General features: G+C 48.7%; 1 protein-coding gene across 4 annotated transcripts in view; it reads left to right on the top strand.

Moving 5' to 3' along the window:
- The window catches only part of SNAP47 (synaptosome associated protein 47), a 150,109-nt gene that overhangs the window by 74,057 nt on the left and 49,816 nt on the right, over window positions 1-26,236 (top strand). Inside the window, exon 6 of one of the 4 annotated variants that reach the window (XR_009006893.1) lies at window positions 3,896-3,993. The exons of 1 other annotated variant lie outside the window; for it this stretch is intronic. The gene's annotated coding sequence lies outside the window, so the exon portion shown is untranslated. 2 more of the 4 variants (XM_007169892.2, XM_007169890.2) reach the window with 2 other exon arrangements.

A 26,236-nucleotide genomic window follows, 5' to 3' on the forward strand; every position in this document is an offset into this window, starting at 1 on the left:
TCACTAGAGTTCCTGTTTCCTGTCTGGCATGTGAGGAGCTGGGAAGTCGCTACTCCATCCTAACAATTTAAAAGCTGAACAAACTGAAAATCAACAACCCTTCTCGGATCCATTAAAGAAGTGAGTTCACAGGGCAAAACTTCCTAACTCATTCTATGAGACCAGCATTTCCTTAATACAAAACCAGACAAAGGCATTACAAGAAAACTACAGACCAATATTTCTCATGACCATAGATGCAAAAATCCTCAACAAAATATTAGCAAACCAAATCAACAATGCATAAAATGATTACACACAATGACCAAGTGGGATTTATCCCATGTTTGTAAGGCTAGTTCAACATTCAAAAATCAATCAATATCATCCATCACATCAACAGAATAAAGAAGGAAAATCACATGATCATATCAATAGATGTAGAAAAAGCATATGATAAAATCCAATACTCATTCATGATAAAAACAGCAAGCTAGGAACAGAGGGGAGCTTTCTCAACTTCATAAGGAACATCTACAAAAAAATCTACAGCAAATATAATGGTGAAAAACTAGAAGTTTTCCTGCTAGGATCAGGAACAAGACAAGGGTGTTCCTTCTCACCATTCCTTTTCAACATTGTACTGAAAGCTAATGCAATAAGATAAGAAAAAGAAAAGTATACTGATTGATTGGGAAGGAAAAAATAGAACTGTTTATGCTTGCAGAGAATATGATTGTTTATGTAGAAAATCTGATAGAATTGACCAAAAAAACCCAAACAACCTGCTGGAACTGATAAACAATTATAGCAAATTTGCAGGATACAATGTTAGTATACAAAAGTCACTTCCCTATTTCCTATATAGTCACTTTCCATTGATGAACATGTGTAATTTGAAATTAAAAACAATGTCATTTACATTAGCACCCCTCCAAATGAAATACTTAGGTAGAAATCTAACAAAATATGTACAAGATCTCTATGAGAAAAACTACAAAATACTAATGAAAGAAATCAAAGAAGAGCTAAATAGATATTCTATGTTCATGGATAGGAAGACTCAATATTGTCAAGATGTCAGTATTTCCCAACTAGATCTATAAATTCAATGCAATTCCAATCAAAATCCCAGTAAATCATTGTGTGGATATCAACAAACTGATTCTAAAGTTTATCTGGAGAGGCAAAAGACTCAGAATAGGTGACTTGATATTGAATGAGAAGAACAGAGTCAGAGCATAACCTGACTTCAAGACTACTGTAATGCTATAGTAATCAAGACAGTGTGGTATTGGTGAAAAAATAGACAAATAAATAAGTGAAACAGAATAGAGAGCCCAGAAGTAGACTCACATGAATATAGTCAATGGATCTTTGACAAAAGCGCAAAGGCAATACAATGGAGCAAATATAGTCTTTTCAACAAATGGTGCTGGAACAACTGGACATCCACATGCAAAAAATAAAAAATATGAATCTAGACACAGACCTTACATCCTTCACAAAAATTAACTCAAAATGGATCATAGGCCTAAATGTAAAACATGAAACTATACCTAGAAGATAACATAGGAGAAAACCTAGATGACCTTGGGTATAGTGTTGCCTTTTAGATACAACACCAAAGTCATGATCCATGGAAGAAATAACTGATAAGTTGGACTTCATTAAAATTTAAATTGTCTGCTCTGTGAAAGTTACTGTCAAGAGAATGACAAGTCAAGCCACAGAATGGGAGAAAATATTTGCAAAACACATACCTGATAAGGACTGTTGTCCAAAGGACTGAATGAACAAATAAACTGTGGAGCATTTAGACAATGGAATGTTACTCAGCACTACAAAGAAATGAGCTATCAAGTCATGAAAAGACATGGAAGAACCTTAAATGTGTATTACTAAGTGAAAGAAAACAATATGAGAAGGCTACATACTCTACGATTCCAACTATATCATGTTCTGGAAAAGGCAAGACCATGGAGACAGTAAGAAGACCAATGGTTTCCAGGGATTGCAAGGAGAAAGGGATGGATAGGCAGAGCACAGAGGGTTTTTAGGGCAGTGAAACTACTCTGTTTGATACAAATATAATAATGGTTATATTTGTCAAAACCCATAGAATATAACACCAAGAGTGAACCCTAATGTAAACTATGGACTTTGGGTGATAATGATGTGTCAGTGTAAGCTTATCGATAATAACATGTACCCCTCTGTTGTGGGATTTTGGTAGTGGGAGACACTCTGTGTATGTAGGGACAGGGAGTACCTTCTCTATACCTTGCACTCAATTTTGCTGTGTAAAACTGCTCTAAGAAAGAAAGACTACTTAAAAAAAAATACAAGGAAAGGAGGGAAGGAGAGAGGGAGGTAAAGGAAGGAATGAAAGCAGTCTCCAGTCCCAAGCAATACTAAAATCCAGCAAAGTCCCTTCAGTTTCAAGACCTGAGAATAATCCTCTGTGATTCAAGGCTTTGCCCTCTGGGCCCAGCTCCACTCTTGGAGTTATTATTCCTTTTTCTTGAAGGATAGAACATGTCAACAGCTCAGTAGCTCTATCAGCCTGTTGCCTGCCTGTAGAATTTCAGAAGTCCAACAGCCCTTTTTCCGCTCCATCCCTTTCCGTTTAAGCTGTCAGTGTTTCTGCTGATTAACATTCTCAAAAAAACTTGTGGGTCTCCTGTGTTTGTCATGGGGATCCACACCATAGACAAGAAGATCCTCCATAGATCCTTCCTGGGTAACCCCATCTCTATTCCTGGCTTCTGCTGAGATGGTTGAGTGCATCCATGAGGTCACACCCTTAATCTCTTCAGCCACACTGTTGGCTTTCTCACCAGTGCACACTTTCCCAACCATGAATCTCCTAATTTTAGCCTCTTTTGCTATCTGAACAGGCTGAGAATTTCCCAAATCATCAGGTGCTCATCATTTCTGTTTAACAGTTCCTTCCTCAATTTGTCTCTTCCCTCTCAAATGTTACTGTAAACAGCCAGGAGGTACCAGGCTACACCTTCAAAACTTTGCTTAGAAATCTATCTCTTCGTGTTCATTTACAAGTTATGCTTTCCACCCAACAGTAGAATACAGTTCAGCTGAGTTCTCTGCCACTTTATAATAAATTTCCTCCAGTTTCCAATAACATGTTACTCATTTCCTTCTGAGCACTCACTGGCAGAGTTTTTAACATCCATATTTCTACTAATAGTCTATTCAAGGCAGTTTAGGCTTCTTCTATCACGTGTCTCAAAACTTTTCAAGGCATTACCTAATTCTAAAGCCACTTCCTTATTTTTAGGTATTTGTTGCAGTGGCACCCCACTCCTGGGTAATAGAATCTGTATTTGTTTCCTGGGACCATAACAAAGTACTACGAACTGGGTGGCTTGAAACAACAGAAAGTTACTCTCATAGTTTCGGAGGCCAGAATTCTGAAATCAGGGTGTTGGCCGGGCTGCGTCCTCATATGGGCTCATCTGGGGCTCCAAGCTCATCCAGGTTGTTGGCAGAATTCAGCTCCTTGCAGCAGTGAGACTGAGGTCCTCATTTCCTTTCTGGCTGTCAGCTGGGCTGCTCTGAGCCCCTGGAGGTCACCCATGTTCCTTGCCACATGGCCCCTCCATCTTCACACTAGCAGCAGAGGCCAAATCCTTCTCATGCTGTGAACCTAGGACTCTCCCTTTGCAACCAGTTGGAGAAAACTACTTTTAAAGGAAGTCATGTGATTAGGTCAGGCCCACCTGGATATCTTCCTATCTTAAGGTCCACTGATCTGGGACTTTGATACTATATATCTGCAAAATCCCTTTGCAACAGCACCTTATTAGTGTTTGATCAAATAACTGGGAGAGGCTGTGTGTACACCAGGGCAGCAATTTTGAGGGTATCTTAGGATCTGCCCCTCTCTTTCCAGCATCCAGGAAAGCTGTGGCCCGGCCCTCACTCCTCACCCACAAGGAGTAGACGCATCGACCCACAGTTCTGGCTCTCCTTGCTGTCTGTAGGACTTCAGTAAGTTACTTCCCACCTTTGAAGATTCATTTCTGCACCTATAACATGTGGATTCTGAAGATCCACTGTCACAACCAGGCAGAGCCCCTGGCCCAGGCTTACTTCCTCTCTGTTTATCTGGGAGACACCCCCACCCCTGATGGCTGTGAGATGTCCTCACACTGGCTTCAGGAGCTAGGAGAGAGTGAAGAAAGGGCTTTGCGAAGCCACTCCTGTTCCAGGAGGCTGTTAGTGCTGAGGGCCTGGGAGAAGTCCCCTTCCTCTCCTTCACACGTTTGAGGAGATGGAAGGAGCACAATGAAGCCAATCATGAGGGCTGCAGCTGTGGGGAAGAAACCCCCTCACCCTCTTGGCCTGGTGAGCGAGGTGACCAGGTGCCTTTGTCATGTCAAAAGGAACCTCTTGCTATGGTTCCAGCAGGCTGTTTTCAGGGTGACAGCCAGACCAGAACCTGCAGCGGGCCAGGGAGGTACAGCTGGGGACTTCCAATGAAAATGGCCAGCTGGACACCAGCCCCATCCACAGAAATGTTCCTATTTGTTCCACATGTTCGGCGTGTTTTTAGTTTAATGGTTTCTATTGTGGTGCAGTGTTTCCAGCAGTAAAGTCAGGGCAGACAGGAGGTAACTGTGGGCCCAGGATCCCCATATAGCGAGTAGGGCACTGCCCAGTTGCCAGTGATCAGGGGTGTGAGTAAGGGTCTGAGAGGGGACATCATGGTTTGCTGCTGTTTGTGGGTGCAGCTCACGCCAACAGAAGGGCAGTGCAAAGGGAGAGGACAGCAGGAAGAGATGCAGACCTGAGGGGTGAGGCCTCTTCGGAGCTCACTCTGCTCCATGTGGGGTCCCTCAGCGCTCTGCATGCTGTGGATGGATTGGCGAGACAGTGTTTCTGATGGGGAGCTGGCTCTGCCTGATTGGAGAGCAAGTCCAGAGCACCCTGCCCTCTGGGGCTTGAATCTTGTCTGTTTGAAAGCAGGATCCCCTTGAGTTTAGTTCCTTCCCACAGCATTTCAGTGCAGTAGACATCAAGCATTTCTGACAGTCATCGAGCACAGGTGGTGAGCTCCTATCACTGGAGGTGTTCCAGGAACCAGGGCACTCTCAAACAGTGACTGTGCTTTTTTTGGAGAAACTGCCATAGGGACCTGTCCATCATGTAACATCATGTAATGCTGTGGTTCAAAAACCCGCCTTCCTACCTGCTTGTTACAAGAGGGTCCCTAACTCAAACTGCTCGTGTTTGGGCCTGAGACAAGTCTGGCCCTTCTGGCCAGCACTGAGATCATCACTTTGTTCAACAAACACCCCTCAGCTTCTGGGAGGGAAGAGAGGCAGTCCCTGCCTTGGAAAGGCTCAGCATCCATGGAGAGAGGGGCCGAGGCCCAAAGCGGGGCAGAGATCTTCTGATAGCACCCAGAGCACTAGGAGGCGCCCTCTGATTGAAACAGAACGGGGAGAACAAGCCAGGGCGTCTGAAGTTCTGGGTGAAGTGCTCAGTGCCGTTGACACATCTCGTGATGAATCAACTGACTGCATGGAGCAAAGCTCACCTGTCCAGTGCCTGGGAACCTTTCTGGAAATTGCCATGGAGTGAGTCTCTGGGAGACAGAGATGCAGATTCTCAAGGTGGCAGGCCCTCGGGACTACCATCTTCTCTCTCCTCTTTGCACCAGGGCTGCAGGAACCCCGTGGGGAGGGGCCCACCTGTAGGAGGGTGCTTGGCAGAGGAAGCAGAGACAAGGCCCCAGTCTGTGTTCTCTGCTTTTGGCCCCCACTCCCCCTGGGGAGATAGGGCAGGTGGCTGCAGCATGCTGGTATTCAGGGTGAGCCCTAAGCAGGCCCAGAGGTGATACTGGAGCCCCCATTAGGGTCTAGGTGCATCAGCTATACCCACGTGCAGCTGGGTTCCTCCACCCTTCCAGTGGGGCCTGCCAGGGGTGAAGTGGGCACATTTATACCCATAAGGGCATGCCTGGCACACAGTTGGCATCAAACCCCATTTAGGGTCATGGCTACATGAAGTCCAGTTGGATGGCATGGGGGAGGGCTCCTGAGGGGGTATGCCACTGGGAAAAGCTATTTTTATTGCCCTAAACCTCAAGCCTCCAGCTTGGGTGTGTCTCTGAGCAGGGGAGTGGTGAGCATGGCGTGGTGGGAGTGAGGAAGCAGAAAGCAGAAGGCCTGGGCAGTGTCCTGGGGAGAGGGAGGGGTGGGCGTTCCTAAGGCCCCTTCCTGTAAAGAAGAAGGCCCCATTGCTTGGGACAAGCACAGTCCTGCAGGAGGGTGTCGGCGGTCCCTGTGGAAGGACTCCACACTTGGCACCCGCCTCTGACCAGTCTCTTATTTTAGAAAGAGGGCCGGACATTTTGTGCATTTGTACGACTGAAGTTGCTGTGTGCTTGGCATGACTAAATCGCAGACTCTCACCAAAAGCAGATGTTTATCTCCAGATGCCATCCCAGCGAGCACATGGCCTGAATAAATAAATAAATTACTCTGCAATTTCAGAAGTAAAGCATGCCTGTCAGTATTGGCTTTCAGTAATTTTCAAGGGAGAAAGTTCCAAAACAAAAGTCTGCTTGGATTTGGAAATGATACCTCCTTCAAAGCTTAATTCTTTCCTTATGTTCAGAGTCTGATAAAAATGAGATACAGATTGAGGCCTATTTTAATACAGTCCTGCTATCTGTATAGTGCTAAAGGATCAAGATAAAATTTTGTGCGGGAAGTATTTTGCTCATTCATTTGTTGAGCACACTCACCTCTGAGTGTGGGCTTGCCTGGACCCCCGCCTCCGGACCCCTGGGAAGATGTGAGAGTGAGCTTATAGCCACAGCGAGGCAGAAGTGGGCTGGGCAGTGGTCAGATGGCAGGGAATTTGGACATGGGCAGGGGGAGGGCATCCAAATGGAGGGGACAGGCGACGGAGGGGGCAGGGTGCAGCTGGTGCAGAGCTCAGGTGGCATCTCCCAGCAGCTGGAATCTGGAGTGTGTGGAAGGTGGGAAGGGGTGGGCTGTGAGCTGCTTTTCTTTATGAGGGAGGTCTTTGGTAAGCATCAGGGTGGGGGAAGCAAAGGACCCACACCCTCCAGGCACCACACCTAGACAGGCAGACAGGGTGAAACCCTGACAGGTGTTCTGAAAACAATAACTGAGGTGATACAGTGTTACCTGCACGGTGGTACACCGTGGAGCCTTCCGGACAAGTGTGTCTGCATGTAGGCCACCCTCAGCTTGGGCAGACATCAGCAGACCACGGGAGGCTCCCTGCTCCTTGATGAGGGTCCCACCTTCTTTTTTTTTTTTAAACTTTTTATTTTATGTTGGAGTATAGCCGATTAACAGCGTTGTGATAGTTTCAGGTGCACAGCCAGGCAGGTCAGCCACACGTATACATGTATCCATTCTCCCCCAAACTCCCCTCCCATCCAGGCTGCCACATAACATTGAGCAGAGTTCCCTGTGCTATACAATAGATCCTTAGGGTCCCACTTTCTGAGCAGACCCATGGCCTCCTCAAGCCCTAACCTTCAGCTCCTCAGGCCTTGGTCACCAGGATTTGCACAGGATACTAACCAGGAGCCCTGCCCAGGGCCGGCCTCTCTCCCTCCCGATTCCAGAGCTGGGTTTGGTCAGGGGAGGCATGCCTGGGGTGTCCAGGGGTGCAGCAGGAACAGCCTTGTGGGGTGGAAGAGAGAGGGCTAGCCTGGCTCTAGGGCAGAGGAGCCAGTGGGAGAGAGTGTTCTGACCTGTAACCCACCAGGCTCCCTTGGTGCTGTTGCTGTGTGTTCCTGAGCCTGGGTGAAGACACATCACAGGACAATGGTGTGTGTACGTGAGTGTGTGTGTGTGCGTGTGTGTATTGGGTGTGGGGTCAGGTGTGTGCGATGGAGGGTATGTGGGTGGATTTAGAGGTGTGTGTGCATGGGTATGTGTGTGGGTTTCAGTGTGCATTAGTGTGCATGTGCATGGGTGTGTGTATATGTGTGTGTGCATGGTGTGTGCAAGGGTTTGGGTGTGTGTGTCAGTGTGTGCACATGTGGTTTTAGGATTTGTGTGAGTGTGTGCATGAGTATGTACATGGATTTGGGTGTGGGACCTATGTGCATATGAAGGGTTTGGGGTGTGAGTGTGTGTGCATGGGTGTGTGAGAGGGTCTGGGTGGGTTGGGAGCCTGGACCAGGGTGCCCTGTGGCAGGACAAGGAGTTCTGCCTTCTAATAACCGAGGTCAGCCATGCTCTGTTCTGTCATCAGGCAGTGGCTCCCAAAGAAGCTGTGCAGCCCTGGGCAAGGGTGGATCTGAGGCTGTCTGCTCCAGACTTTCCCCTCTACCACCCACAGTACATTAGTTGCAACATCTGAATTAGGAAATGTGAGTATTCTCAGCCACGGCGGTTGAGGGAATGGTGCTCGTTTGGGTGGCGTGCCCAAGATACTCAGCAGCCACTACTGTCAGCTGCACATTGGTGTCCCTTAGGGAGATGGAAACCTGTGTCTGGGGCAGAAGTGTTGTCGTCTCAGAGGGACTTGAGTTTGGTCTCCATGTGTGTGGTCAACTCGTGCTCCTTGCCCACTCCAGATCCAGCGTGTGATACACGTGCTCTGTGTGGGCTCTGGCTTCCCATCCAGGTGTGTGGTCCTTCCGTCTGATGTTGAAGCCTTCCTATTGGTGACAGCCAGGTTGTACTGGCACTAGTAACCATCATTCTCTTTTTCATACTCTGTGCACTCCCCATGCAACAGTTGACTAGTCCCACCTCAGCACAGAGCACAGCAGTCCTTGGACTACATCACTCCATCTGAGTGGCCCGCCAGTGTGAGTCACAGGTCACAGCGCCCAGTAACTACGGAAGACCAGCAATCTGTGCCCTATCCAGTGGACACCAAACAGTACTGCTTTCATCAAGTTTTGGGGCCACCATAAGAACTTTTTACTCTTCTCCCAGTCTTCTGCTTCAGTCACAGACCCTGGACCTTTCACACCCCAGGGAGGAGTTTCCCAGGATGTGGGACTTTGGCATGAACACTAGGATGTCACTTCCCTGTCCTGGGACCTGAGGAACCCTAGTGAATGCAGGGTCCACATGGTCCCTCTGAAAAGGCACAGCGGTAAAGAAATTCATTAGCCAAAGTGGCTTCACAGCGCTAAAACCTCCCACGTGTGTTTCTCAAATAAGCAAGGCACACACATCCTTTGTGGGGGCATACTACACTAGTTTCCTGTGCTCTCCCAGCTCCACCTCCACTGCTTCCTCCCTCCATGGGAGAGGGACCGCATGCTCATCAGAGCACTCCAAGGACTAGCTGGGAAGGGCACAGGATGTGCACAGCCACGGGGCTCCCTTCAGCCCATCTGCTGCTGGCTTTGAGCGGCCCAATGCCCCACCGGACACCAGGGGCCCTGTTCTTAATGCACCACCCAGGGAAACTTGGGTCGAGCTCTGGACTCTGGGAAGGCTGAGGAAGCTGGCTCAGACATAGAATTTCTCTTGGAAGGACAGGAGTTGTGGCACCCCAAGTTCTCTGCAGAGCAGCAGAGAACGGTATCACCATCTTCCCCGGTATCACCCCCCACTCCTGCCCCCCAGGGCGGGGTGCCACTCCTAGCTGGCCAGGCTTTGGCTCCTGGCTGGCTGAGAGCTAAGGATGGGGGAAGGAAATGTGCAGTGAGACAGCTACGCCAGCTCACCTAGGCCCAGGATCCAGACAGGGATGGTGACTCCCGCGGGTGGGCCCACACCCAGCTCCTCACTCTAAGGGGCAGTAGGACCCTCATGGCCTCATCTCTTGGACCCCGTCCTCCCTGAGTGCTGTCAGTTCCTCCCCAATTGCTGTTGGTCCCACTCCCCACTGCAGTATACGCAGTGCCTTGTTACAGCCAAAGGAAGCCTTTGGGCCAATTTTCCACTGAGGAAAGGGAGGCTGCTGTCCGTCCTCCCTTCCTAAGCCTGGCTCATCTTCTCCTTGAGTGATGGACGATACTGCACAGAGCTCAAGGAGAGGCAGCTCAGGAGGGTTTAGGAGGAAGAGAGGCTCCCGATTTAATCCCCACCCCCTGACAAAGGGAAGGGAAGCTGAGGTTCTGCAGAAGGAGAGTGAACCATCCCCTAGGCTGCCCAGGGCCCCGCTGTGGTGAGAGCCAAAAACAGTCTTACCCTGAGAAGGAGCATAGGGGAGACAACCTCTGAGTCCACCGTCTGGGCAGAACCATCCTGCCCAGGAGGTCAGGCGTTTCTCCCCAGCTCTAGTCCTGTATTTTCAGGTCTTCACTGAAAGAGGCCAAATGAGTTTCAAAAGGTTTAAGGAAATCAAAATTAAAAAGTAGAAAAATTCACAAATACAGAATCTGCAAATAATGAGGGTCAACTAATTAATGGTTTGTGTTTACTTTCTCTCAGGAAGGATCATGCTGGCTTAAAATAAAAACATGTATATGGAATGCTTAAAACTGGAAAAAAGCTTAGGAAACTCTGGCTTGTGGAGGAGGAAACAAACCAGGATACTGGGTGGAGTCACCTTGGGAGGCTAGGCCAAGGCCAAACGGGCATGTGAATACCTACTTTTGTCATATCTCTGGATGAATGTGGGCAAGCTGAAGAGTTCACGGCAGAAATAGGTTTTTCCCACACACCACCTTCCATGCAGATCTGTCTGGGGTCCTTCTTTAAGGTACTAACTGCATGCTGCAGTTCTGGAACCCTCCTGGTTCTTCCGTGACCCACAAACATTGGAACTAAATGTCTGCATAGATTAGGGATGGCTCCAGGGTCCTTGCAAGCGTTGGGTGCTTCTTTACTGACTTTTCTAATTTATAATTAAAAATGCAAGCAGCTGTGTGGAGCTTTGCAACACAAGTTTTCCTTCCCTGGAGCTTCTGGATCAGTGTCTTGATATTGCAAGGCAAACTTAAAAACAAAACATTAAATTTCCTGTAAAACCAACAAAATAAATTGTAGCTGAGACTGACCATAAAACAGCCTCTTCCTTGACTACCATGGTAAAAGTCACAGTTTAAACACATAGTAGTAAGTATATCATTAGACTGCTTTGAAATCAAGCTTTAAATCCATGATCTCCTCTCTGGGATTGTTCTTCAATTGCAATTCTCATCTTATTTATGGATTGACCATTAAACATTAATTCCTATGATAATAACTGGTCCTGAAGAACTGTTTGCAGTAGTAACTGTGCAGACACATTCTCACCAGGTGCCCTGCAGGGTGGGAGCCTGTGCACGTCCCCTCCAGAACTGATGTTTGCCTTTTAGTACACCTTGTGGTGATATACTCAAAACTATTTTAGCAGATATTCTTTGTGAGAGGAAAGAAGAGGGGAAATTTATGCTGGAAAAATAGTTTTCTTCCCTAGTTACTTTTTAATCTACATAAGGAGAAGGAGGTTATTTTCAGGTCAAACTCTGACTTGCAGACACAGCTAGAGTGTTTGACTCTGGAAGCCCATGCTCCAAGGGCCATCAGAAGAACTTTCTGGCCACGCATGCCCTGAGGAGCAATGCCAACCATGAGCTGCTGTCAAGTTTCATGTCTTCCTATGATGTCAGGTACCTTTGTAATGTTATGCAATGTTTCTATACATTCAGGATTTTGTCACACAAACTTCCTTCCCATGGAACTGGGCCCAGAAGGAGGAGGTTGTGTCTTCATCACCTTTGGTGGCCACTCCATGGAAGCAAGCCTTCCATCACATGGGCTCCTGGAGCATGTGCTACTCCACTAAAACCAATGTGGGAGAGCTGTTCTGGGACTTCATCCCCCACCAACTCAGAGGTAATTATGCAGTTATTTATTCATATGTGCGTGTGTGTGCGCACACAGAGGCATACACACACACAGACACATATGTGCAGACAGACTCAGGCACATGATGCTCATGGAGACACAGATATGAGGAGACCTGCAGTCCCACACAGAAACATGCAGACACACAGACACATGGAAACGTGCAGGCACATGCAGACAGGCACACACACAGCATATACTCAGTGTACCTTGTTCCAAAAGTTTTTAGAGCAGCTTCTAAAGGATGCATAAAATATCTCAGAAAATAGATTAGTTACAAGAAAGAAAATTTGGGAAAAGGATAGTGACTTCAGATGGAGGTAGGAATAAAAGCTAACAGAAAGCATAACGATGCTAATGCAGTGACAGCTAGCTCTCCTACATTACTCACCATGTGCCTGGGCTGAGGCATGTGTGATTATCCTGCGATCCCCAGGTGAGAAGCTGCATGTTCAGCCACCTCTTCGGGCATCTTTTGATGGTGTCATCATGTGAAGCACAGAACCCTCCATCAGGAACCCCTCTGAGCCACGTTTGTGAGCAGCACCAGGCAATGCCTCGCACAGGTCGGTGCCTCTTGGTGACAGAACGGGATTCCCTCCTGAGGTCTCTGTGTGTGTGCTCTGCTCCCGCAGCCTGGGTCTGGCATCTCTCATGCCCCAGATGAATGCTGTGGCTTTGGCATTTACAAAGGCCATTGCTGGAGCATTGTGGGCTGTTCTCTTGGGCCCAAATACGGTTTGGAGTCAGAGAAGATATTTTAAGGAGGAGTGGGGGGTGGCTCATGTTTGGACACCCCCTGTGTCACCATCTCTGTCCTTTTTGTTCAGAGGAATGATTGGCAGCCAAGAGACCTGTCCCAGCTGTGCGGCCATGTGGTCCCAGGCATTTCCTTCCCTCTCCAGGCCTTTCCAGCTTGGCCACCTGGTCAGTAAGGGCCTGCTGCTTCTTGGGCCCTTTATTTATTTATTTTTTGAGGCAAGGAATACGACTTTATTCGGAAAGCTGGTAGATCGAGAAATGGCAGACTAGTGTCTCTGAAAAACCATCTTCGGGCCCTTTAAATGAGCTTGTTTTTCTGGTCAGACTAGACTCCGCACTCACATGATGGGAATAGAAACCACAGGCGGGACCTCAGAACAGAACAGGTGCAAATCCTCAACTGATAGATGCCACCTGGCAGCCTGGAAAAGCTAGAGTGGAAGAGAAGCAAAAACTCAGGTAAAACCCCACCAAGTGAACAGGATCCTCATGGGGCAGGTGCATGATCAGGATCCTGCCAGTCTTTGCAGCACTCATACTGTCTGAAGCTCTCCTGTTTGCTTAAATCCTTATCCATCCCCACCCAACAACTGCGGTGTAAGACCCATAAGACCTGGGACTTTATCCAAAATTATTGATGAGTGAGTTGGAGGTTCCATCTCAGGTGCCCATTGGGCCTCATAGGCAGCCTGAGTGAGGTGGAGCAGCCCAAATGAGAGGGAGCAGCATGAGTGAGAGGGAGCAGCCTGGGTGAGGTGGAGCAGCATGAGTGAGAGGGAGCAGCCTGAGTGAGAGGGAGCAGCCTGGGTGAGGTGGAGCAGCCCAAATGAGAGGGAGCAGCATGAGTGAGAGGGAGCAGCCTGGGTGAGGTGGAGCAGCATGAGTGAGAGGGAGCAGCATGAGTGAGAGGGAGCAGCCTGGGTGAGGTGGAGCAGCATGAGTGAGAGGGAGCAGCATGAGTGAGAGGGAGCAGCCTGGGTGAGGTGGAGCAGCATGAGTGAGAGGGAGCAGCGTGAGTGAGAGGGAGCAGCCTGAGTGAGGTGGAGCAGCCCAAATGAGAGGGAGCAGCGTGAGTGAGAGGGAGCAGCCTGGGTGAGGTGGAGCAGCATGAGTGAGAGGGAGCAGCCTGGGTGAAGTGGAGCAGCCCAAATGAGAGAGAGCAGCCTGGGTGAGGTGGAGCAGCCCAAATGAGAGGGAGCAGTATGAGTGAGAGGGAGCAGCCTGGGTGAGGTGGAGCAGCCCAAATGAGAGGGAGCAGCATGAGTGAGAGAGAGCAGCCTGGGTGAGGTGGAGCAGCCCAGGTGAAGTGGAGCAGGTAGTGAGACAGAGGCCTCAAGAGAGGAGAAGGTCCAAGGCCTGCACATGTGTACTTCACTCTCTGAGCAACAGCATGCTGGAGTTGAGTCACAGCTATAGTCCCCCAAGGGACAGTTTGAAGGGTGCTCAGCTGTCATACTTGGTTGTTTCTGTCCAAGCCTCATCAACCATGCGGTTTCCTTTAATAAGGACAGGAGCACATCGTGTAAATCTTTCCCATCCTCCCCAGTGGCCCCCGGTGGCTTTAATCTAGCTGATTATGGTCTCTGTTACAACTAGGTACTTAACTCTGCCATTGTAGAGTAGAAGCAGCCAGCGACAATACAGAAACAAAGGGGTGTGGCTGTTCCAATAAAACTTCACTTATAAAACAGGTGGCAGCCAGACTTGGCCCACGGGCCATAGTTTACCAGCCCGTCCTAGATCATCTCATCAGTTTACACTCATGCTCTAAGACCATCTTAAAACAGACACCCTCCCCACATCCCCGCAGTCCTCTCCACTTACTGCTCCTCCAAGAGACTCCAAATGCTTCCCTGTGCTTGCCCCCCAGCCACCTGCCAGGAATCTCCCCCTCTAGACAGGCTCCTGTCCCCGCCACTCATTGACACTTAACATCTACCTCTGAGGTGCTTGGAGGGTACCACCTATGAATTCTATCTGTGATGTCCTGTGAGGGGACTGAACAACGGGATACAGGGTGGGCTCACCACTGTAGAGAGGCCCACAGTGAGTGGGAGCTCCGTGTACACTCACAGTCAGGTTTTTGCAGTGGGGAAGGGGACACCTGGGGTCTCCTGACCAGAGTGGGACTCTGGGTGCTGACCAAGGGGTGCTCTGATTCACAAATCGTGCAGCCCTGGATGCCTATGGAGTGTTGACAAACTGCTGGGATGTAACGGGGTTTGCAGAGGGTGGCAGAGGGGCCTTGGCTCAGGAGGACATGCTGGAACTTCCCTAGTCAGAGACAGCAGGGCAGGCCAGGCCCAGGGTCCAGGAAGCTGCTCTGAATCCCAGTTCCTCTTGGCAGAATCTAGACTCAGGTCCCCAGATGCTGGAGAGGCACTCGGTGGGCTCTGTGGGGCAGAGCAGTAGGGGTGGGATGTCTGGGCTGCAGTCTGGAGGAGAGAGGGAAGGGACCAGCTCCTGCTGTCCCTCAAGCCTGCTGCTGACCCATGTGATGGACCGGAAACGTAATTTAGAAAATCCTCATGGCATCCCCGGAACTAGACTGGCCTGCTGCTTCCAGGAAGGGTGGAACCGCCCTCTTGTCCCCTGGGGTGGGCCAGGACCAGTGGGACCACCAAGATGACTCACAGGAGGGCCAAAGGCCCACAGCCAATCCCAGCCTTGAGTTTCTGGTGTCTTAGGCCCACAGGTATATGCTCTCTCCTGGGCAATCAGGCCTGGGCTCTGCAGTCAGGGTTTTCCTTGTGCTTAGGCAACCCCTGGGTTGGCTGGGACTGACATACACGTCACCTCCTTTAACCTGCCCCCTATTGCCCTTGGAGGGGTCCCTATACCCCAGGCTGGCTGCACTCTCTGAGTAGGGATGGACCTCCTGAATGAATGAGAGGGTGATGCATGAAAGAGAGCTGTACAGGCAGGAGAGAGGCCCGAACTTGCCCTGGGCAGCTAGGAGCTGGGATCTCCCAGGTACCCCCAGCAGCCGGTCCTCAGGCCAAGTGGGTCTTGCAGCCCCAGCTTGGCCACCATGTCCCACCCAGACCCTGCCCCCCCCACTCTCGCCTGAACTCCCCACACCAAGGATGCTAAGCTCATCAGTCCCCTCCTGGCCCTGCCCCAACTCCCCAGAGACCCCTCCCAGGCAGGGACCTTACCTCTCTCTGCCAGCGGTTCCCGGCACCCTGCTCCTGCCCTCTCCTGCTGCACAAGCTTGGCCAAGACCCCCAAGGAACCGGGATAGTTCCTCCTCTCAGAGCTCAGCACAGGCTGTTCCTCCACATAGCCTCCTGGCCCACTGGACCCCAGGGCTTCATCCCTCAGAAGGGCTAAAAGAGGTGGGCTGCTGCCCAGGGTCTCACCCAGTGCTGCTGCCTCTGGCCCCGCGTTGTCTCTTGAAAGTTTTTGGAAAGTCCTGAATGGTGAGGTACTCAGAGTATCTGATTTCACACATCCTCGACAGACTTCAAAAACAGGAGTGGCTGGGATCTCTGCTTCCTTCTCTGGAGTTATCCTGCCTTAGCATCCAGAGTGTGGGCTTCCTGAGGGCCGTGTTGGTTTTCTGGGTGTCCTCCCCTCAAAGAGCCAGTTGAAGGAGGAGGCTCAGCTGTAGCATCCAGCACATCAGTGGAGTTGCTGGGTCACAGAGGGGAGGGGCTTCAGGGATGCAGGTGAGGCAGGGGAAGGGGTGACACCCTCCAGCACCTGAGGCTCACTCCTTCAGGGTCTGTACGGCTCTGAACCCTCCCTGCCTCACCTGGGTTTCAAGGTACAAATACAGATTCCTGGGCCCCACAACAGACCAGGACCAGAAGCCTAGGGAGCCCAGAGATCTGCATTTGCAGCCTAATGACTCTGAAGCCTGTGGCGTGTGAACCCCTTTCTCCAGAAACGATAGTACCCAGTTACTAAGACCCCTTCCCCTGAAAAATGTCTGACGGAAGTACTCCTTGTTCCACATGACCCACGCAACCAGGGAGTGGTCACCCATCATGGCAGTGTGCCCTGGCCGTGGGCTCCATGACTGGGGTTAGGGCAGAGTAGGCTAGAGGACTCACCTGTGGTAGGGTCTGGAGGGTGTGGCCCAGGGCCTGTGGGTGCAGTAGAGGGGCCAAGGGAGACTGCTGAAAAGGCCGCAGGGTGACCAGGGCCCTGGTAGGGGAGGGAGCCTCAGTTTGGACACCTCTGAGCTTTCCCTGAGGGCTGGTCCAGAGGCACTAAGACAGGTATCACTGAACTTGTATGGACCAGCTGGCCTGCCTGGGGTGGGAGATGGCTCCCTGAAAGCCCAGGGTGGGCTATGATGCTGGGTACATGGGCCAGGGGCTTCCAAGTCCTGGGCCCCACCCTCAGGCAGCAATCTGGTGTCCACTGGGGGAAGCCAACACTACAGGCAGGTTTGCTGACCCCCCATGGCCATCTACCCTAGGCAGGTGTGGCTTGGCCCTGTCTGACTCTCCTCCTGCTCCTCGCCTGTCTTGAGTCAGCACAGGGGCCTGGGGTGCAGAGGTGTCGATGAGGCTGAGGTGCTATGGGGGAGGTCCCACCCTTCCTGGGACCCCCCAGTCCACACTGAGCGGGCTGTCAACAGTCTCTGAGAAGACACCACTGGTGGTCCTCTCATCCCTACAGGACAGAGTCTCTGCTCCTGTCCTACTGCACTCTCTCTCTGTGCACCTTGTCCTGGTCACCCCCAACTATCCCACCTGCCCTTATACTTTTTATTGAGGTGAAATTTGCATAACATGCAAGTAGCCATTTTTAAGTAACCATTTTAAGTTCAGTGGTGTTTGGTGCGTTCACAATGTTGTGAAGCCACCATCTTTATCTAGTTCCAGAACATTTTGTTACCCCCAAATAAAATGCCAATAAACAGTTTCTCCCCATTCCTTTCCCCCTGGCCCCTAGCAACCACCAACTTGCTTTCTGTCTCTGAATTTACCTACTCTGGACATTTCATATAAATGGAGTCAAATAAAATGTGGCCTTTTGTGTCTGACTTCTTTAACTTAGCACAATATTCTTGAGATTCATCCATGTTGTGGCATGTGTCAGTACTTCATTCCTTTTTATGGCTGAATGATCCATTGGTGGATATTGGGCTGTTTTCATTTTTTGGTTATTGTGAATAATGCTGCTGTGAACATGGGTGTACATGTATTTGCTCGAGTCCCTGTTTTCAGTCCTAGGGACTCCATCACCTAGGAGTGAAGTTGCTGAGTCATATGGTAATTCTATATTTAACTTTTTGAGAAACCATCATTCTGTTTTCCACAGTGGATGTACCACTTTACATTCTCATCAGCTGTGTACACAGATTCCAATTTCTACACGTCCTTGCTGACAGTTGTTATTCCCCCCCACACACACCCTTTTTCTTGTATCTCAGCATGTGTAAAGTAGTATTTTGTTGTGGTTTTAATTTGCACGACCCTAATGACTGATAATAATGAACATCTTATTATGTGCTTGCTGACCATTTGTATATCGTCTTTAAAATGTCTATTAGTCCTTTGCCCATTTTAACTGGGTTGTTTGTCCTTTTGTTGGTGAGTTGAAAGAATTCCTTATACTGTATACTAAACTCTTTTCAGATATATGATTTGCAAAATTTTTCTTCTGTACATTGTCTTTCACTTTATTAATAATGTCCTCTGATACACAAAAGTTTTTAATTTTGATGAAGTCTATTTTTCTTTTATTGCTTGTAGTGTCATATCTAAGAATTCATTGCCAAATCCCAGATCATGATTTGTCCCTGTGTTTTCTTCTATGAGTTTTATAGTTTTACATCTAGGACCCATTTTGATTAATTGAGGTGAGGGTTAATTTGAGGTAGGGGTCCAACTCCATCTTTTGTGTGTGGCTATCCAGTTGTCCCAGCATCATTTGTTGATGAGATTCTTCTTTCCCCAAATGGTCTTTGTACTCCTGGTGAAATCCACTGGCCATAGATGCTTGATGTGTCCCTGTACTCCCAGCTCCATCCCATTGGTCCTATGTCTATCCCTATGCAACAACCTGCCTTGCATTTGAACCACCACTGTTCCCTCAGCTTCACCAGGACTCACATTCTTCCTGGGTACCTGGGTCCTGAGCCTCTTCCCAGCTTTACCTCTGATTGACTGTCCCTGCCTGAAGGGGGGTTAGACATGCTTCACACTAAGTCTACTCCAGCTGTGGCCTGTGGGTATCTGTGCTGGCCCTTCTCCACCACTGTTACCTGTGTCCATCCTGGGTAGTGCCCCACTAATGAGGAGGGCAGTGGGTCCTTCTCACCCACTTCTCACCCTCCTCCCCTCCTTCCACCTCCATGCAGTTGGCCCTTTCCTGAGCGGGGCTGGGCCTGGGTCCCTGCTCCATGTTCAAGTCTCAGAGCAGAGGTCCAGCATCCCTCATCCATGAGCCATCCTGGTCGGGAGTGTGGTCCCATCAAAATCCTAGGGCTATGGGGAAGCCCCAGATCTGGGAACTCAGGACTTGTTGGTGAGCCTGTGTATGTACATGTAAAGGCCCAGTTCTGACATCCACGCCCATGGGCTCAGCTCCCAGCTCGACCACGTCCATGGTCTGACCCTGGACTGGGTGCCCACCCTGTAGTAGACAGTGACCTAGTGCCGTGAGGGGCTGAGCCCATCTTTTCTACCCCTGCTTGGGCCTGAGCCTTCAGAGCCCCTGGGAAGACTGCAGCCAGGGTGAGTCACTGCTGATTAAACTAGGCAGGAATTTCCTGGGTGGGGTTATGGTCCTGGAACAGTCCTGCCCTCAAGAGGCATGTGGGGACAGATAACCACTGCTCAGGTATAGGGTTATAGATAACCACCTGAGAGGCTTGGCATTGCAGACTGGAAGCCTGTAGGAACTGGACCCTGAGGGCAGACCACAAGCTGACCTGATAGAGGGGACAGGGAGGGTGTGGGGGGCAACTGAAACTCAAAGTCCAGAGAAAAGGATGGCTTGTATGTGTGAAGGTGGGCACAGCTGGTGTGACCAGAGCACATGTGAACCTGAATTCTTATGAGTTCTTATGAGTGTCATCACATGTGTGCAAGTGTACCTGTGCATGTGCAAATGTATGCATATACATACAAGTGTGCATACATGCAAGTGTTTGTGTGTGTGACTGCATGGGTGTGGGTGTAATGTATACATGTAATTGCATGTGTGCAAGCATGCCAGAGTGTGTGCAATGTGTTCATGTACGTGAATGCACGTCTGAAAATGTTCGTGTGTGTACATGTATATTGTGTGAACATGACTGCATGTATGCCAGTGTGCTCGTGCATGCAAGTGTACTAGTGTGAGTGCATGTGTGTGTGAATACAACTGTGTGAGTGTGTTGTGCAAGTGCACCTACAAGTGCATGTGTATGCATATGCAACTGTTCATTTGTATGTTTGCCCGTGTGTGAGTACAAGTGTGTGTGTGTGCACAGTGCATATGTATGAGTATGTGTGTGCATGTGTGCATTCCAGAGTACCTGCTTGTGTGTCCAGTATGGACCAATGCCCTAGATGGTTGATAAAGGGCAGGGGCTCCAGCAACACCCTCCAGGTGGACATCCTGCAGCATCAGTGAGGCCTCCTAGGGTGTGGAGCAGAATTGCTATAGATTGGTGCAGACAGGCTCCTAGAACCCAGGTGGTGAGGACCAGGGTCAGATGGAGGCTGAGAGCTATGGTCCAAACAGTAAGAGGGATAAGCCCATAGCACAAGTGAAATGGACAGATAGGTGGGTACCCAAGGGAAGTGGTGACCCTCAGTTGAGAGTCAAGAGGTCTCAGGACTTGGGAGCAAGAGACCCTGTCCTGCCAGATTCCAGGTAATCTGGAATCACAGAACCCCATGGCTGGATTGGACATGGGCCTGAAGTGTCCCTCTCAAGGGCGGGTCCTGGCTGGCTCCCAGACTGTGGAGCAGGGTCAGCCCCACCTCCTGAGTCCCTGCTGGTCTCAGCTAAGGTTTGGATCATCCTCCAGCACAGCCTGGCTGGCACTTGTCCCCAGGGTCCTGAGCCCCATGACCAGGATCTCCCAGGGCCACCAGCCACCCAACCTGTGCTGCCTCAGGGCCTCCCCTACAGCTGTAAGAGCCCTGGTACCTGAAGGCAAAGGGTCCCAGGACCTAGAACAGTCTCTAGCTTTCTCCTCAGTGAGACCCAGTGCAACCCCAGGAGGCCCCTGGGGTCAAGAAGCCCTAGGGGAACGTGCCCCAGGGCAGGTGGGGAATAAGGAGAAGTGGACACTGGGCATGAGGCCCAGCCTAGAACAGGAGCTCAGTGCCCCCTGCCCCACCTGCCCTTCTCCCAGCAGGCCCCACCAAGAGGCCACAGGGTCAGGAATAAGACCAGGTCTGAGAAGAGGGGCAGCATGTTTGGCCAGGGGCAAGCTTCATTTCCTGTTCTAGAGAATGAAGACTCATGGCAGCTTCCCTCGTGGGCCTCAGGGACAGTGGCTGAGGCCTCTGCTCTCTGGAGGGACATGCCAGTGTGAATCTCCCCTGTCACCAGGGCCAGGCTGGGAGCTAAGAACCAGGGGCACCAATGGCCCCTTCATGGTGCCCCCAAGAAAAGTGCACAGGACACAACCCCTGTACCCACACATGGCACCCACACACAGCTCCACACATGTGCACAGCAAGGCCACAATCCCTGCTGTGCATGCATGGCATGTCCTGAGGACCAGCTTCCCTGGGGTCAGTCTTTCCCCATCCCTTTAACCTTCGTCTGTACAATGCCAAGGAGCCCCCGCAGTGGTGTGGGGAGGACGTAGCAACCTCCAGGCAGGTGGTGCAGGGAGCTCTGCAGCAAGCAAGGACACTGGACCCTGGTCATTCCAGCTTGGGTCTCCTGGACAAGGGACGATGCCCCATGGCTTGGCCTGGCTGGGGGCAGACACAGGCCAGGCGGACAGAATGGGGAAAGAAGACAGGCTGGGGCAGGTGGAGATGTGGGGCCACAGAACAACGTGTGCAGTGCTCAGAGTTATGACTCCACAGGCACAAGCAGGGTGGGCTTCTGGGGGTCCTGGGGCAGCTTCTTTCCTTCCTTCTCACTGGGTAGGCCCTCGCAGGGTAAGGGGATCTCTCTCACATCAGAGGACAGGGTGGTGTTTGGTCCTGGAAGTGGGGCAAGCAGCCCAGCCTCTCTCAGGGCTGTAAAAAAAAATTAATGAACAGAAACCCCAGTTAAATGGAGTCAGGAGACCAGAAGGGGGAGCTCTCACACCCTGCAACTCCTCTTCTTTCCTGGCAAGGACTCAGCCAATGAAAGGTCATAGACTCTTTGTTTACTGTAGCCCCCCCCCAACTTCCTTTTCCCCTCTATAAAAGTTTTCTCCTACCCTAGCCACACAGGGACTTGCCTGTGGCTCACCATGGTTGCAGACCCCAAAATGCAATTCTCTGCTGGAGTAATAACTGGCAGTCTCCAGTTATTTCACATTTTTGCTGGAGAAATAACTGGCAGTCTGTTTCAGGTCAACATTTTGGTGGCCCATATGGGGGTCAGAGAAGGCTCCAGAGCTAGTAAGCAAACAGGTGTGGGACCCCACTGTCGCTCACTGCTTTTCTTGCTGACCCTGGGGTTTGAAGGTACATCTTTCTCCTGGATCTGAGCTCATGTTCTCTTTGCATTTTGAAGCTCTCCAGGTTTTACTTGGGATCAATTTAAAGTTTCATCCTTTCTGGTTAAGGCCTTGTTCTGTATGTGAGTACTCATATGGCATTCTGTGTTAGCTTTCAGCAAATTCCCTTTGGAACAGGGGCTTTTTCTCCTGGAAGTGGCTAGTCTTCAACCCATTCCTTTGGGAATGGGGTAGGGGGGTGAGGGAGAGGCTGGTTTATTGGAGCTGTGCCAGTTCAGCCTTTGGCCCATTCCTTCGAAATAGGGGTTGTTCTATGGGAACTGGGCTGAGCCTTCGGCCTGGCTCCTCCAGGACCAAGCTGTTTCCTTAGAACTGGCTGCTATTAGGCCTGCAGGCTGTTTGAGTTGCAGGCCTCCAGAGCTATCTGAGCTCTTTAAACTGTTTAAACTGTAAACTGTTTGAGCTGTAAGCTGTTTAGGCCATTTGAAAATTATTCTTCCACTCTAGAGAAGAAACCCTGATAAATGGGATCCTAGTTACCTAAATATTTTGAGGTTACCCCCCGACACAGGGACTTTGGCTGATTTTATGTTTAAAAACCACAGTCCTTCCTCATGCACAATTCTAACTAAATGGACCAACCTAACCAAAGGCAATTTAGAACATTAATTACCATTATGGGAAAACTTGAAATCCCCCAACTTAATTTTCTTAAAACCAAATTAGACTACCATAGCTCTAAAATTTCCCAAACTGAATGGAATGCCTATTTTGATTGGTATTTTGAGGCTATACTCTCAATTCCCCTATATTATTTCTGTCACCAAATTTCCCTTTTTTCTGAAACTCTCTCCACTTCCCTTTCCTCTGAATTTGTTAGACTCTGTTCCTTTAAAATTAAGTCTTCTAAGGATCCAGAGGCTATATCCTTAATTTCTTATATGCCCTCCACTAAAGCTGAACTGTGAGTCATAGTCAAGGAATTTCCCCAAATAACCAAAGATCCTCAGATATTTTCTGAGGAATTTAATACAGTTATTCAAACTTATCAACCTGGTTTCTCTGACTTACATCAGCTAGTTCATATGCTTGTCACTGAAGGCCAGGCCCAGCATTGGATGAAAACCGATAACTGGGAAAACCTTGAAAGGTCTCTAGTATTACAACCAGGAGATCAGCCTGCTAACTTATTATATGATTAGGTTCAGGCAATCACTACACAACTTCATTGGACAATTCCTAGGGCTTTTCCAAAGCTTGTTGATTGGGACAAAAGTCAGACTTGCACACAAAAATCTGAAGAACATGTTCATGACTATTATAATTGACTTCAGATTATTTTTAAAGAAAATTCTGGTCTTCCTTCAGATGTTGATTCCACCAAGGTAGCTTTTAACTCTATGTTTATTAATGGACTGAATCAGGGCCTTACCTTTCTAGTAAAAAGGACCAGGATGGAATGAGAAACTGTGTCTACTCCACATTTAGTTAATCTGGCAAACAAACTTTCTAAATGAGTCACCTAAACGGAAGACTGCTAAAATGCTTAATCTTCAACTCCAGCAAATGATGGCCCCTAAGGGAAACCAAAACTCTTCTTGTTTCTGCTGTTATAGCAAAGCAATGATATTGGAAAAGAGATTGTTACAAATTTAAGTGCTTTAGGCACCTGCAGCCCTTTGACCAACTTTTCCAAAGTCCGTCCAGTTCTCAATGACGAGGCTCGAAGGAACAACAAATGCTCTTCCCAATATCCCCTCTTAATCAGCTTGGAGAAACACTTCTCCAGATTAGGGATGGGTCTCTTCCAGTACTAACTGACAAGAGAGCCACACTCTAGTACCAAAACGTTTAAATAGTGGGGATCTCTAATGAACCTCAACAGGTTCCTGTTTCTGAACCTATTCCCTTTTTCTTAGGCCCTCTGAGAGATCCACGCCCTTTTCTCTTTAGTTCCTCTGCCTCTATCCATTTATTAGGCCAAGATTTCTTAAAGAAGTATTATGCTGGAATTTTCTCCAAAAAAGAGGAAATAATTCTAGAATTTGACAGTAGTCATCAAAGTAACCAATCAGGTGAATTAAATGACCTTTTGACACTTTTTATTTGCTCTGTCTCTGATAGCAGAGCTGATTCTGGAAACACTGATAATTTGTCCATATTGAATTAGCTACCATCCTCCTTTGGGCAAAATCTCCAACTGATTTTGGCAAAATTCACATCTACCTCTCATCAAGATTCAAATATATCCTTCAAAGCCTCTTCCCAGAATGTATATATATAGTAATATAAGTAAAGAAGCCCTTTAAGGCACAAAGCCCATAATAGAAGATTACAAAGTTCAAGATCTTATTATCCCTTGGACTAGCCCCTGTAGCACTCCCATTTTATCAGTGATAAAACCTAAGGGCCTAGGGTGGAGGTTTGTCCAGGACCCCCAAGCAATAAACAACATTGTACACCCTGTTGTTCCTAACCCTTGTACTAACATCCATTCCCACCGGAATTGATTTGTGCAGTGCATTCTTCATACTCCAGTTGATAGAGCTAGCCGATACCTTTTGCCCTCACTTGGGAAGAAAAACAATTCACCTGGACAGTATTGCCTCAGGGTTTTACTGGGAGTCTCACAAATCCTGAAGGCTGATATGGATGACATTATGTTCCCTAGAGGGTCTACTCTGTTGCAGTATGTGGATAATTTGCTTCTTTGCTCTCCTTCTCAAACCTCCTCACAGGAAGGCACCTTCCACTTGCTAAAACTTTTAGCCTTAAAGGGATATAAGGTCACTAAAGAAAAACTGCAGTTTGACCAAACCCAGGTTTGATATTTAGGGCATCTGATATCAGAACAAGGGCTATATCTAGATCCAGATATGCTTCATTGTGACCCAAGTTTCCCAAAACCCAAGAATAACTGCCAACTGCAAGGTTTTCTTGGGTTAGTCAGTTATTGGTGAAATTGGATTCCAAATTTATCTCTTATGGCCAAATCTCTGTATTTTTTTTACTAAAGAATAACAACCCCAACCCAATTTTATGGGAAGAACCAAATAATATAACTTTTAAGGCCTTAAAGGAGAGTGTGATGAACTCACCTGCCCTTGGGCATCATAATTATCAGATTCCATTTTTGTTTTTTGTATGTGAAAAGAAAGGGTATGCCCTTGGGGTACTCACCCAAAAACAAGGGAACCACCATCAATCCACAGAGTATTATAACCAGAAGCTGGGCCCTGTGGCATGCGGATAACCCACTTTGCCTTAGGGCCATTAGTGCCACTGTCTTTTTGGTGAAGGTCACCGAGAAAATCACGGGATCTTCTTTAACTATTTTTGTACCTCATACAGTAGAAGCTCTCCTGAACTTTCATCCCACCCAATATTTCTCAGCCAGCTGCCTCACCTCCTGTGAAGTCCTTTTGTTAACTGTTCCTCATGTAATGCTTTTGCATTGTGGTAACTTTAACCCTGTTAATCTTCTTCAACTGCTTAATGCTGATGGACCACTTCCTGACTCCTTGTGATGAAGCTCCTCTGCGTAATGCTGAGTCTCATGGTTCACTGATGGTTCTTATTTAAAAGGTAACAATGGTCACCACAGAGCATTGAGTAGAGTTCCCTGTGCTATAGAGTAGGTTCTCATTAGTTATCTATTTTATACATAGTAGTGTATATATGCCAATCCCAATCTCCCAATTCATCCCACCACCACCCCCACCCCCCAGTATACATACGTTTGTTCTCTACATCTGTGTCTCTATTTCTACTTTGCAAATAAGTTCACCTGTACCATTTTTCTAGATTCCACATATAAGCAATATTATACGATATTTGTTTTTCTCTTTTTGATTTACTTCACTCTGTATGACAGTCTCTAGGTCCATCCACGTCTCTGCAAATGGCACAATTTCTTTCCTTTTTATGGCTGAGTAATATTCCATTGTATATGTGTACTGCATCTTCTTTATCCATTCCTCTGATGATGGACATTTAGGGGTTGCTTCCATGTCCTGGCTATTGTAAATAGTGCTGCAATGAACATTGGGGTACATGTATCTTTTTGAATTATGGTTTTCTCCTGGTATATGTCCAG

Source organism: Balaenoptera acutorostrata, chromosome 2 (genome assembly GCF_949987535.1).
Source record: "Balaenoptera acutorostrata chromosome 2, mBalAcu1.1, whole genome shotgun sequence".
NCBI lineage: Eukaryota > Metazoa > Chordata > Mammalia > Artiodactyla > Balaenopteridae > Balaenoptera > Balaenoptera acutorostrata.